Source organism: Hemiscyllium ocellatum, chromosome 6 (assembly GCF_020745735.1).
Source record: "Hemiscyllium ocellatum isolate sHemOce1 chromosome 6, sHemOce1.pat.X.cur, whole genome shotgun sequence".
In the NCBI taxonomy this organism is placed as follows: domain Eukaryota; kingdom Metazoa; phylum Chordata; class Chondrichthyes; order Orectolobiformes; family Hemiscylliidae; genus Hemiscyllium; species Hemiscyllium ocellatum.
This window is the reverse complement of record NC_083406.1, coordinates 803,157-817,225: the sequence shown is the minus strand read 5'-3', so window position 1 is coordinate 817,225 and position 14,069 is coordinate 803,157. Positions and strand designations below refer to the sequence as shown.

Here is a 14,069-nt window from a genome sequence, read left to right as displayed (position 1 = left end):
GATGTAAGCACACATACAAGAACATTAAAGCAACAGACTTCGGAATATTCTATGCTTTATCCTTTTTGTCTTCAACAATAACCCATTAGCTGGTGTTTTTTTTTCTCTCTCTCACTTTAGCAGATGTGTGTTTTGGGGATATTGAGAAGGATAAAAGCTTAGACTCACATATTTCAAATGGTATATTTTTATCAGTGATTGCATAAGTTTGCAGATTGATAAGTTTTGTTTTGATAATGAACCAATAATTACGTTTATTATGAAACCTGCTCAATAAATATTTCTATTTAAGCCTGATATGGCTGAGGCATTTAACAGGGTATCTTAGTAACTCAAAAACCATTTCATGTCATGATCCCTGGAGTAGTGGGACTACAACAATAGTGAACTCTTCCAGTCTTAAGTCTTAACATCTGACTGGACATTTTTGATGTTCAGCATTGTGACCACTGCATTTACTAGTGCAATATTTGAAAATATTTTTACAGCAAGATGAAAGAGCAACAATTGTTCCATGGTTCAAGCATGTCATGACTAAAGAATGAACCATCCACGCAGAACCATCGGATCTTGCTGGTTGCTTAATTCAAGTCAGCCTTTTACTGAGTGACGAACCCCACTCAGATATAGAGTGTAGCAACACATAGCAACAGATCTGAAGGTAATTGTGAAAAAAGTTCAATAGTTTAACTTACTGGAAAGTAAAGCAGGATTCTTTAAATGTTACCTTACATCCTGCAGTGTAGCAGGATCTTTATGGGTGAAACCCTGAACTCTACTCCAAGGCAAATTTGATGATTGGTGTTATTGACTCAGGCAGGTGGATGGTGGGTGTGGAGCCCAATTAGTTACAATCACTTGGGTTTGCTGAATAACTGAATGGAACCTGGACTTGCCTTTGTGGAATCAGGTAATATTATCATATTTTGTGCACCAAATCCACCACTGACAAGGCAAGGCCTCTTCATAGCCTTACTTTCATCCAGCTACCTCCCCCCAACCCCAGCCCCTCCCATTTATCTCTCAACCTCAACCCACCAGCCTCATTCCTGATGAAGAGCTTATACTCGAAACATTGATTCTCCTGCTCCTCAGATGCTGCCTGACCTGCTGTGCTTTTCCAGCCCCACACTCTCGACTCTGATCTCTAGCATCTGCAGGCCTCACTTTCTCCTCATCATGGCCAGGAGCAGGATATGCTGGCCTGCAGGGCTTTGTTCCTCAACCCTAGCCAAACATTTGCCTTTTCAACTTCTTACAATAAAACTTTGAACCTATGGCAATTCATGCCTGAAGATGACACCAGGAATAGAAACATAGCTTGGAGGAATACCTTAAGATAGTCAAATATTTACTGTTGGAGCAAACACTACTAAGTGGAGATTTATTAGAGACTCTTCCTAAAGAGGTTTTATAACATGCAAAAAATAGATTATTAGGTGTAGTTAGGGAGAGATTGATGAAGAGTTATTAATCAAAATTATAACCCAAGTGCTCAAGAGGATGGGAGAGAATTGTTGCATAGAAAAGCAGGCAATGATTTGCCTTAGAAGATATCACAATCGGTGTATGCTCCATCTGTTAGATTGTCTTCCACAATGCTCTTTCCTGGTGGGGAAAGCTTGGTTTAATATGGTATAGAAAAAAAATCTGGTAAACTCACAAGAGGAAGCTCTTGTCATAAACAAGATGTGGTTTACTGTATAATAGCAATTAGGTACAAGTTACACTGATAGAAGAAAAATAGTGGTCATAGGATGTAGACCAGCAATGAAGACAACAGGCCAATGCATTAGGAATCCCACCTTGGCAGATGGTGAAACTTGAACTCAATAAATGTCCAGAATGAACAGCTGTCCCTAATGGGTTAAGGTTACAGTTCGGCAACAATTTTTGTAAAAACTATCTAGTTCATGAATGTTCTTTAAGGAAAGAAATCTGCCGTCCTTACCTGGTCTGGCTGACATGTCAATCCAAATCCACAGCAAAGTGGTTGGCTCTTAGCTGTCCTCGGGGCAATAAATGCTACCCTAGTCAGCAATGTCCACATCCTGTAAACAAATTTTTAAAATGATAAATATATGTCACTGAGACTGAGGGAGACCTTGATGTTAGGTCAGAGTTGATCTCCCACCTGCTTTCATGCAACATCATCATATTGTGCAAGTGCTTAATGCATTCCTAGGCGCTAACCAAGCTTTCCCCACCAGGAAAGAGCATTGTGGGAGACAATCTAACAGATGGAGCATACACCTATTGTGACATCCTCTAAGGGTTATGGAGATCAGGCAGGAAGCGGATACTGATTAGGAATGATCAGCCATGATCATATTGAATGGCGGTGCAGGCTCGAAGGGCTGAATGGCCTACTCTTGCACCTATTGTCTATTGTCTATTGGACACTTGTATGGTTAAACAATTTAAACAACTGTACATTTAATTAAAATAATTGGATAAGTAAGTAGAGGGATATAAAGGAGTGTGAGGAGATAGCAGGGTAATGGGATTAGTTTAGGATTATTTCAGTAAGGAGACACAATAGGGTGTATTACCTTCCCCCGTGCTGCTAATGTGTAAAGTTCTACAGATGATCTTTTAATAAAATTGTTGCAGAATTATACATGTAGACAAAACATTGCTCTATTCAATCTGCTAGCAGCTTTAGCTATGTCAAAGTAATATGATATCAGAAAAGTGGTTGTTTTGTGTTTCAAGAATGACAACTAAAGTTTTTTTATATATATATATCTATTTCCATTTAAAACATTCAGCGTTGTTGCCTGCATTCTACTGATTGGGGTAAATGATTGTGAATGATAATGTACTCATGTTAATGACATGTCTGTTTCATCTTTGTCAGTCTAGTGAACGAGAAACTCTACATTTATTGTAACTGACTGATAATGTCACACTTTCAGGTCAGACATCTGGTTTACACCCTGACCAATTTAACTACCACTGACCTGAGTTATTGAAATGCATTAACCTAAAATCAGGAATATGCAAGTCTTGACGACATGACTAAAATAAGAAACAGATTTAGCAGCAGCCTAATAGTTTGTTTTTGAAATACAGTGGCCTAAAAATTTGGGTACAGCCATTTTTGAGCATAAGAGGGGCACAAGGTTAAAATCTCTGTGCCTGAATGGTCACAACCAAAGTGCCTCCAACCTTGGAAAGCAAAAGTAACAGGCAGCTCCCCCTGCCCTCCACAGTGAGATTGATTAGAAGGTTTGACCGCTGTGTTGCTAACAGCCTTAGGTGAGTGAGGTTTACACGGGTGCCTTTCACACCCATAGTTGATGAAACTAAAGAGACACAAGGACTCAAGACAGAAAAGGTAAATGATCGATCCCAGAGATGATTGATCACCATAATTTTAAAAGGAAGAATATTTGCCAAAAAGCATATGTTTGGGTCATGCTTTACATCTTGAAATATTATGATCTGTTTAGCTAGGATCATAGTAATTTCCCCTTCCTTCACTTTTTCAACAAAATACTATATGGCAGCTTCAAGATAAATAAGTGCAGATTGTGAAAATATATTATGGAGCAGTATGGTCTTGCATTAATGCATTACACCATCAGTACAATGCCAAACATATTTAACATATTTCACAATTTCTCTCGCATTTTTAATAACAAAGCTTTCTGTAGCAGTCACAATTTCTTGGTTTATGTACTATTTGACTTATGGAACTGTGTTAAAAATCCTTATAAGGTGTCCCAAGTAGTAGGAATCCTTTTGATCTTTTTATTAATCCATGCCCTCTATGTAAAGCATATCCCAATCATGGGTCAATATTTATTCAAACACTGTGAATTGTAAACTAATGTAAGGATATTTCTAGTTATTGAATGCTCACTGTATTATAAAAAGTGTTCCTATCTAGATAGCGTATTTTTAAAAATATCTGTTATCATGGTATTTCAAACATGTGGCCAAGGGGAGGAGAGAATAAATAATCCTTATCTGTGTGCTGTAGGCTGTCTCCAGCAGGGACATCATAGACCACACATGCTGTACTTTAGTTTCAACCATTTTAAAATCTAGCATGTGGTGTAAACAAAACAACAGAACTTTCTGCAAATCATTGAAAAGTATAATTTCTGGTGAAATTAAAATATGTGAATTTGAAGCATGCTAATCTAAACTTAAGGATCTGCCTAAGAAATCTGATCATTCACTGTATCATTTTGGAATGTACAGCACCCTGTGGTAAAAGTTATACTACTCATTACTTCCTTGTTAAAAGGAAATTATACTACACTCATCCTTACAGAATATTTTGGAGATATGGGGCACATTATTGCACGGTTGTTTCAACACTTTATGTGTCCTGTACTTTAAAACCACGAAAGGGTTTTACAAATTTCTAAATGGAGTAACTTGCTGAAATGTAAAGTACAAAATTATTTCACATTTCTATATTTTCATTTATGAAGTACTTCAAGCTAAAAACAAATGCATCGAGTTGGCAAAAATCCAAAGAAGTCTTCGATAGCCTTGACTCTTAGAGTGCGTTGCCCAAAACTGCATTTCTGTCTTTTGCCTGAATCAATATTTTATATCATACAAACTAAACAACAGACTGATAAAACACATTCCACACTGATAACCATTTCCCAAAAATGCTTCTTATTTGCTTCAAAACTGTAGCTTTGGTTTAATCTATCTCCATTGGAGGAAACATGAGTAGATGGTGATGTCAGAAGTTGAAAATGCCTTTAGCAGTGGAGCCTGAAGCAGACATATTTAAAGATTAGTCTGACCTGATAGAGGTATTTGTCTCTGGGTATCTGAGATAACCACTTTACAAACATGATTTATAAAATGAAGAAAATACATTCGGAGATGCCAGTATCATTCCTCTGGACTCTATCAAAAATATATGAGGATGAATATTGGAATGTGCATATGGGATCGCAATTTTTAGTAAAAATCAGGCCTGGTGATTTGGGAGTTCGACCATGTCTCCAGTGGTCATCCACAATAAACTTTCTTGGACTCTTTGTGTGGACTCACTGTTTACAAAGGCCAAACGACATCTCTTCTTCCTCAGGCAGCTGAGAAAATTTGGCATGATGGTGAGTACCCTTGCCAACTTTTATAGGTGCGCCATCGAGAGCATTCTGTCTGGAAGTATTACTACCTGGTATGGTAACTGTACCATTCAAGATCGAAGATGGTTACAGAGAGTGGTGAACTCGGCCCGGACAATCACAAAGACCAACCTCCCATCTATAGAATCCATCTCCCAGGCCCATTGCCAAGGAAAGGCCTCCAGCATTCTCAAAGATCCATCCCACCCTGAGTGCTTTCTACAGCCTCGACCATCAGGGAGAAGGTACAGAAGCCTGAACACACTCACCAGCCGGTTTCGAAACAGCATCTACCCTACTGTTGTTAGAATACTGAATGGACTCACAAACTCTTGCATTCGCCAGTACCTGTGTTTTTGTTTTTGCTTCTATTTCCCTATTATTTACTATCTATGCTGTTTAACTCTGTGATCTGCCTGTATTGCTCGCAAAACAAAGCTTTTCACTGTGCCTCGGCACACGTGACAATAAACTCAATTCAATTCAATTCAGTAATGGCGTTTAAGCAAATTCTGTTTATTATACCATCATGATTGGTTGATATGCTGTTATAATTCAATTAATTATGAAGTAATAGGAGATGGCACAGTGCCCCACGGTACAAAGGTTACACATGAGACCAGCAACGTAGGAGTTTGGAGAAAGTGAGTGCAGAACAACAAACAATTGAGATGTGAAATAGGAACTACACTAACTCAATAAACAAAGAAACTGGCAAGCTTTGGGTCAGCCACAATCACACTGTGATTTAAGCTGAGAGGAACACCTCCTTAGGTCTAAGCTCAGTGATTTTGTGTGGGGACAGCGACTTAGTGCCAATTATTTCAAGATCCCTGGACACCCCGTGACCAAGTCCCTTTACTGTCTGCGAGGTTACACAGTGTCATGTTCAGAAGTTGAATAGACGATTGAGTAGGAGGTGCAGGATCCTTCAACTCCCCATCAATAATGACAAAGACAGCTACTTGAATAGGGACAACAGCTATTGAACGGAGGCCACAGGGCAGCACCACCCTGAGCACTGACGCTGTAGACCAACAGTCAGCCTTTTTGCCCCTTTGAGCTTTTAGACGAATTGTTGACATCGTGGTAATGTCACTGGAGTAGCAACCCAGAGACCCAGGCCATTGTTGAGGTGACCTTAGTTGAAATACTATCATGGCAACTGATGGAATTCAATTTCAATTAATGATAAATCTGGAAATGAAGGCTAGTGAAGATAAAACTACTACTGATTCAGTCAAAGAGAAATGTTGTTCATTCATGTCGTGGAGTGAATGTTGAAACCCTACTGATTTTTCTTCACTTTCTTTTATCAATTTTGATTTGTAGCTGTGATCTGTGAACGGTGAGCTGTAAAATGACCTTTGGACTGTGGTCAGCAGTTTGTGTTGAGGAAAGTGACAAACAAGCTGTTGTTTATTTGTGAGGCCAGGCCTGAAAATGAATTTCAGGTTGGTTCTTGATCAAAAGGTTCCACAGATACTTCAATGGGGGTGGGGGTGGTGGGGAGCAGTATATTTAAACAGATAGCAGATGTTTGGCCATTAGTGAGGTCAGTACTTGGGAAATGGTGCCAGCAGGTCTGGGAGGGAAGAGGATGGTCAAACATCGAGGGGTTGGAGCATTTGAACTGGGTTTTGGATTATGTGCCTGACAGAAGGAGTTTGGCTGTTAATGTTTCCTGAAGATTTGAAAGGTCCCTGCCTCAACTCCCATTATCAGTGATTGGAAGTTCAGAGAATAACAACTAATTTACAAGTATTATTGAAACTTCCTCAGAGTGAAGTGTGATCCTGATTGAGGTCTTCTTAAAGTCAGCCAGAAACAATCATATGCATCTGTGGAAAAATGCATCGTGAAAACCTTTTAAGTAATCTGGCCAGTTTTGTTATTTTATTTATCCCTTACCTGGTAGTTGTCTGTTTGCCTTTTGTGTGAATAGTGCTGGGTAAAAGCTTATTGAGTTTTAATCATAGACATCAATTAGATTATTTTGTTGTTTAATTATACAATGCTAAAGTTACCACATTATTAATAAATAGTTAAGTATTTTGTTTAAGCTACAAACCTGGTGTCGAGAATTGTTTATTCATAAAGTGTTATTTTAAAAGTCTGGTTAGGAATTTTGAGGGTCTTTGAAGGTTTGAACTTTATTGTGTTGTGAGTACAAAGCTGATCTGATTAGGCTGTCTGTCCCTGTGTCATAACACAAAGTACATCTGCCATCCTTCATCCGTTCCGGCCTACCTGTGTGGCCAGACCCACAGCAGTATAGGTTACTGTTAGTGACTCTCTAAAAGCACTAAGCAAATAGAACAACAGAAGAAGATTCAAGATTAGAGTGGCGCTGGAAGTTCCTGATGAAGGGCTTTTTCCCAAAACATCAATTTTCCTGCTCCTCCAATGCTGCCTGACCTGCTGTGCTTTTCCAGCACCACTCTAATCTTGACTCTAAATCTCCAGCACCTGCAGTCCTCACTTCTGCCTAATAGAAGTAAGTTGACCACCCATTGCCCTCTGCAAATTCTTTCTACCCAGTTAGGACTTAGTTGTTGACCAATGTATGATCTTGCTTTTTGCAATCCACAATTACATCCACCACGTTTTTAAATTATTGTATGATGGCTTCGCATGACATGAGGTTTGATACAGATAAACCCAGTCAAGCACAGAGTTTCAGTTTTGCTTTCTAGAGAGGAAATTGACAGATCTTTGATGTTTTAGATTTCACATATCTGGTAATCAAGGTCTTATCAGAACAACCAAACACTTTTGTCAATTTACGAGGTCCCACTGTCTCAGTGTATAACTGGTTGGTAACCATCGCAGGAGAATAGAGCACTTGTGTGTGCCAAGTATCCAAGCTGTCACACCCCTGTTTATCCTACAGCGGTGTCAAAGTAAGTAGAGAGGCAGGGAAAGAAGCAGTGGGGAAATAGGAGAAAAAACCTGTGACTGTAACAGGAGACATTTGGTGCAAAACCATTGAAGGTGGTTGGGGAGGGTAAAGGAACTAAAGATGGGTCGAGATGAGGCGGAAATGGCAATAGCAGAATCATTATTAAAAGTTTATTTTGAAATGATAAGGGGAAAGGCTATAATCTAAAATTGTGGAATCAAATGTTGAATGTAAAAACTTAAAGGACTGAATCAAAATGTTACATGCTTTTTTCCTCCTTGTAATTGAAACTGGTGAGAATCAATGCCAGCTGAACCTTACGCATTTTTCTTGAAGGTTTGAGTTGCACAACGCTTTTGAAGGTTTTCTCACTGTGAGGCCCAAGTAATTCTCACACAGTATCTTACCAAACCTGCCTCATTAATTACCTTTAATATTCATCTTCTATGGCATAGGCATTTCCTCTGACTGATTTCTGTCCCATCTTACTATATGTCCTTCTGAGAAAAAGTTGCTACTCAGTAGATATCCCATAATCCTAGTTGCCATGAAGAAATGAAGTATTTTACAAATGGGTGTGGGTAGGTGAGGTGAATGGGCCAAAAGTTGGCAAACCAAGTTTAAAACGAATGTGTGAAATTATTACTTATTATGTAGAAGGAGAGAAACTTTAAAGTGATTCACCGCAGACAGATCTGTAGGAAGGTCAGTGGAATTTTGGCATTTATTTCTTAAGGAATAGAGTACAACAGTGGGGAAGTACTGTTGCAACTGTACAAGGTATTAGTGAGATCGCACCTGGAGTATTGAATCCAATGTTGGTCTCCCCAATTGAGGAGGGATGGAGTTATATTGGAGGCAGTTCATTAAAGGTTCAGTAGATTGATGCCGGAGATGAAGGGTTCATCTAATGTAGAGAGGCTGAAGAATTTACGTCGATACATACTGGAGTTTAGAAAAATGCGAGGAGATGTAATTGAGGTATAAGAGATGCTAAAAGATGATTAACAAAAGAAAAAGATGTAGAGTATGTTTCTTCATGTACAGCAATCTAAAATCAGAGGTCATAGTTTTCAGATAAAGGGGAACAGATTTAAATCAGAGATCAATAGAATTCATCCTGGGACACTGACTAATATTAAGGAGGATACATAGATTTTTAATCAGTAATGGGTTAAAGGGTTATGGGGAGCAGGCAGGAAAGTGAAGTTGAAGTCGAGATGAAATCCGCCATGATCACATCAAATGGCCGAGCAGGATCGAGGGGCTGAATGGCCTCCTCCTGCTCCTACTTCTAATGTTCTTATTTCTGTTTCAATGGCATTGCTTGTACCTGCACAATCTTTAAAAGTCCATTGTCTACCCGGGAAAGTCTCTCTCTGCAGATAGCCTGCATGGTTCCTGACATTTTCTCCAGATGTGGCAATTGGCATTCTTCAGGCTGTGTCCTGGAGATCCTGATGGATAAGACTCCCCACTTGCTGCATTATATTAACACTAAAGAAACCTGACAATGTCAAGGACAAAGCAGTCTGCTTCATTGGCACCACCCCCACAGATACTCAATCACTCCAATTAGTAGCAGTGCTATCAAATGTCTATAAGATACACTAAAGAAATTCTCCAAAGATCCTTAGGTGACACCTTCCAAACCCCGATCTAGCAGTATCTGGAAGAACATGGGCAGCAGATACATGAGAATGTCATCTGCAAGTTCCCCTCCAACCCCTTTCTCATCCTGACTTGGAAATATACTATCATTACATCAGTATCACTGCGTCAAAATCCTGGGGCTCCCTCCATAATGGCATTGTTGGTCTATCTACATCAAGTGGATTGTGTCAAGAAGGCAGCTTGCCACCAACTTATATCAGCATTGAGAACCTGAGTATCGTGTAGTTGTGTTAATTATTGGACAGTGCAGGCCCATGAAATTGCAATGAGTCAAATCCAGATAACCTGAAAATCTATCATGGAAAAGCACCAGCTATTCCTGCTGGGATGTGGGAAAGCAAATAGAATGGTGCTCATGACAAGTGGAAGTTCAGGATTAATTGCTCTAGATTCCTGAGGAAGGGCTCGTGCCCGAAACGTCGATTCTCGTGTTCCTTGGATGCTGCCTGACCTGGTGAGCCTTTCCAGCCACATATTTTCAGCATTGCTCTAGATTAGCCAACATCATACACCTTTGTCATGGAGCCACACAAACCACTAAGAGCAAAATTAGGCCTAGAGCATGAAATCACAGACAAGACATCATTCATCATCAAGAACTCTATGTTAAAGGATGTTCAAGCCCTACAGTTATGGCGAAACATGTGAGATATTTAAAATGTTGTTGACTGAAAGCAAATCTTGTGGAGTTTGGTGAAGCCTACCCATTCACCTGCCTGTTTCCTAGTTGAAGTCAGAATGGTCATAAAGACACAAGAGATATCACGTTGTTTGACAATATTCACGACATGGTGAAATCTATCACAGTCATTGAAGCGAAATTGATCCAGAGCTATTTTCGTATTTTTCAATATCCTTTGCTGTACAAGGTCAGATGATAATAAACTGTAAATAAATTGAAAAATAAAGACATTTCTGCATTTTTATTGCATCACTGTTGTTATCATTTGTTTTTTTTCTTGACATAGGCATTACTTACTTAGGAGTTTGCTCAACTATCTCAAATGTTTGCTGCAAACATTTGTCACATCACCTCATGCAATTCATCTTTTTATGGTTTGCTGTACTTTCACTGTGTCTGGTTAGTGCACAGAAACTTCATCCATCACCGTGCTGACTCAGTCCAGTTCAGACAAGTACAGACCAGAATATCCAGCTGTCACCATGCAGCTTCAGTCCAGTTCAAACCAGTACAGACCGGAATATCCAGCTGTAACCATGCAGATTCATTCCAGTTCAGACCAGTACAGACCGGAATATCCAGCTGTCACCATGCAGATTCATTCCAGTTCAGACCAGTACAGACTGGAATATCCATTCATAATCGTGCAGATTCAGTCCAGTTCAGACCAGTACAGACTGGAATATCCATCCATCACCATGCAGATTCATTCCAGTTCAAAATGGTACAGACCGGAATATCTGGGAATTTGGGTAGGATGACCATTTTGTCCTCTACCACATCCGAAAGATGAAACTGAACTGTAAAACCGATATGATATAATTAGTAAGATAATGTCAGAGACATTGCTGGCAGCCAATTCATATCTACATATTTGTGCCAGAAACACAAGAGTTATGAGCATGAAAACACCATGTGATATCTCATATGTGAGTGAAATATCATCTTAACTCTGTAATCTGGAACTTTGCCCATTTCAGCAATATATTGAAAATAGGTAGAAGCCGATGCTGGAATCTGAACTGAACATTCACCCAGACTTAGAATGTTAGCTTGCTTTCTTTCCACAGATGTTGCCTGACGTACTTTTGATTTTGTAGTGTTTTTTTGTTTTTCACGCTGCAAACCGTATTGATTAATTCTGCATTAAACTGTGACTATACGTCAAAAATATTTTGGTGGATCAGACTTATGGATGGGTAATGTAATTAACAAATCACAACTGTTTGGTATAGGTGCAAACTTTAATTTCCATATTTAAGTTGGATATACCTTATTTCGTAACCCTAAAGGAAAATCATGCTTTAACCTTTAACCAACAAATTATTTTATTTTTGGATGGGTTTAAAAGGCATCTGGATGGGTATATGAATAGGAAGGGTTTAGAGGGATGTGGGCCAAGTGCTGGCAAATGGGCCTAGATTGGGTTGGGATATCTGGTCGGCATGGACAGGTTGGACCAAAGGGTCTGTATCCGTGCTGTACATCTCTAGGACTGCATAATCTGAATCAATCTAACAAGATCTAACCCAAAAATGATACGGCTCTGAATCTTATAGTCTGTGGCAATACCGTGGTGATCACCACTAACCACAATTAAAAGTTCAGCCTTAACATTTCCATCTGTTTAGTTGGTGCTTCCTGTCCTGGTCAAGATGTTGATGACAGCAGTAAAGTGATCAGGGTGAGCACTCCTGGGGATGCGGTGGATGAGCATTGTTCGGGTTATAGTGGCTGAGTATTGTTGGTGATATGGTGGATGAGCATTGTTCAGAGTGAGGAAAGAGGCAGTAGTGACTATTGTAAGGCAGTGTTGAAGGGAGTGAGCATTCCCACATGTCTGGGAGGGTGGAATCTCTTGAGATGAGGATGAGGAACGAGCATGATCAGAGGTTATGCGCAGTAGGGCTAACTGTGGGGATGGAGTCTGAGCATTGTTGAGATTTCGGCCACTCCACTCCATTACATTTTCTGTTGTTACTCACAGTCCCATGCTTGTGAACAGCCTTGAGTGTCTGACAGTAAAGTCAGGGATCAGTTCAGGCAGTATAATACTGTGTCTCAGTATGAATTTCCTAGATAAGTACCATACATGTGTACAGGATGGACATCTTACAGGGTCCCAACATGCAACAACAGTGAGCTTCCCAATATTTCCTCCTATTAGCACTGAAATATTTCAGCCATGATCATTCTTCTAGGTATAAGGTCATTTTTCTACCAAAATGGATGATGCATCATATGCATCTCCAATTGTAGTATTTTCACACAATGCTATTTATTTAAAATTCCAAGATGCCGTTATCACCTATTTCCTCAAGAAGTCTGACCTTACTGCCTTCATCCTCTCCTGATTTGGAGGTGCTAGTGTTGGACTGGGGTGGACAAAGTTAAAACCACATAACAGCAGGTTATAGTCCAACAGTTATATTTGGAAGCACTAGCTTTTGGAGTGCTGCTCCTTCATCAGGTTCATAAGTTTCCCCAAGGGAGCCTGATTAGCAAGGTTAGATCTCATGGAATACAGGGAGAACTAGCCATTTGGATACAGAACTGGCTCAAAGGTAGAAGACAGAGGGTGGTGGTGGAGGTTGTTTTTCAGACTGGAGGCCTGTGACCAGTGGAGTGCCACAAGGAGCGGTGCTGGGCCCTCTACTTTTTGTCATTTACATAAATGATTTGGATGTGAGCATAAGAGGTACAGTTAGTAAGTTTGCAGATGACACCAAAATTGGAGGTGGAGTGGACAGCGAAGAGGGTTACCTCAGATTACAACAGGACCTGGACCAGATGGGCCAATGGGTTGAGAAGTGGCAGATGGAGTTTAATTCAGGTAAATGCGAGGTGCTGTATTTGGGGAAAGCAAACCTAAGAAGGACTTATACACTTAATGGTAAGGTCCTAGGGAGTGTTGCTGAACAAAGAGACCTTGGAGTGCAGGTTCATAGCTCCTTGAAAGTGGAATCGCAGGTAGATAGGATAGTGAAGAAGGCGTTTGGTATGCTTTCCTTTATTGGTCAGAGTATTGAGTGCAGGAGTTGGGAGGTCACGTTGCGGCTGCACAGGACATTGGTTAGGCCACTGTTGGAATATTGCGTGCAATTCTGGTCTCATTCCTATTGGAAAGATGTTGTGAAACTTGAAAGGGTTCAGAAATGATTTACAAGGATGTTGCCAGAGTTGGAGGATCTGAGCTACAGGGAGAGACTGAACAGGCTGGGGCTGTTTTCCCTGGAGCGTCGGAGGCCGAGGGGTGACCTTATAGAGGTTTACAAAATTATGAGGGGCATGGCTAGGGTAAATAAACAAAGTCTTTTCCCTGGGGTGGGGGAGTTCAGAACCAGAGGGCATAGGTTTAGGGTGAGAGGGGAAAGGTATAAAAGAGACCTAAGGGGCAACATTTTCACGCAGAGGGTGGTACGTGTACGGAATGAGCTGCCAGAGGAAGTGGTGGAGGCTGGTACAATTGCAACATTTAAGAGGCATTTGAATGTGTATATGAATAGGAAGGGTTTGGAGGGATATGGGCCGGGTGCTGGCAGGTGGGACTAGATTGGGTTGGGATATCTGGTCGGCATGGATGGGTTGGACCGAAGGGTCTGTTTCCATGCTGTACATCTCTATGACTCTATGACTCTGTGATTGTGGAGTATAAGATTGTAAGACTCAGAATTAATAGCAAAAGTTTACAGTGTGATTTAACTGA

The 14,069-nt window shown here is 40.2% G+C and overlaps 1 protein-coding gene across 2 annotated transcripts in view; it reads left to right on the top strand.

Moving 5' to 3' along the window:
• LOC132816333 (progesterone receptor-like) overlaps positions 1-14,069 on the top strand; it is a 335,587-nt gene that overhangs the window by 99,919 nt on the left and 221,599 nt on the right. The window lies entirely within an intron of this gene.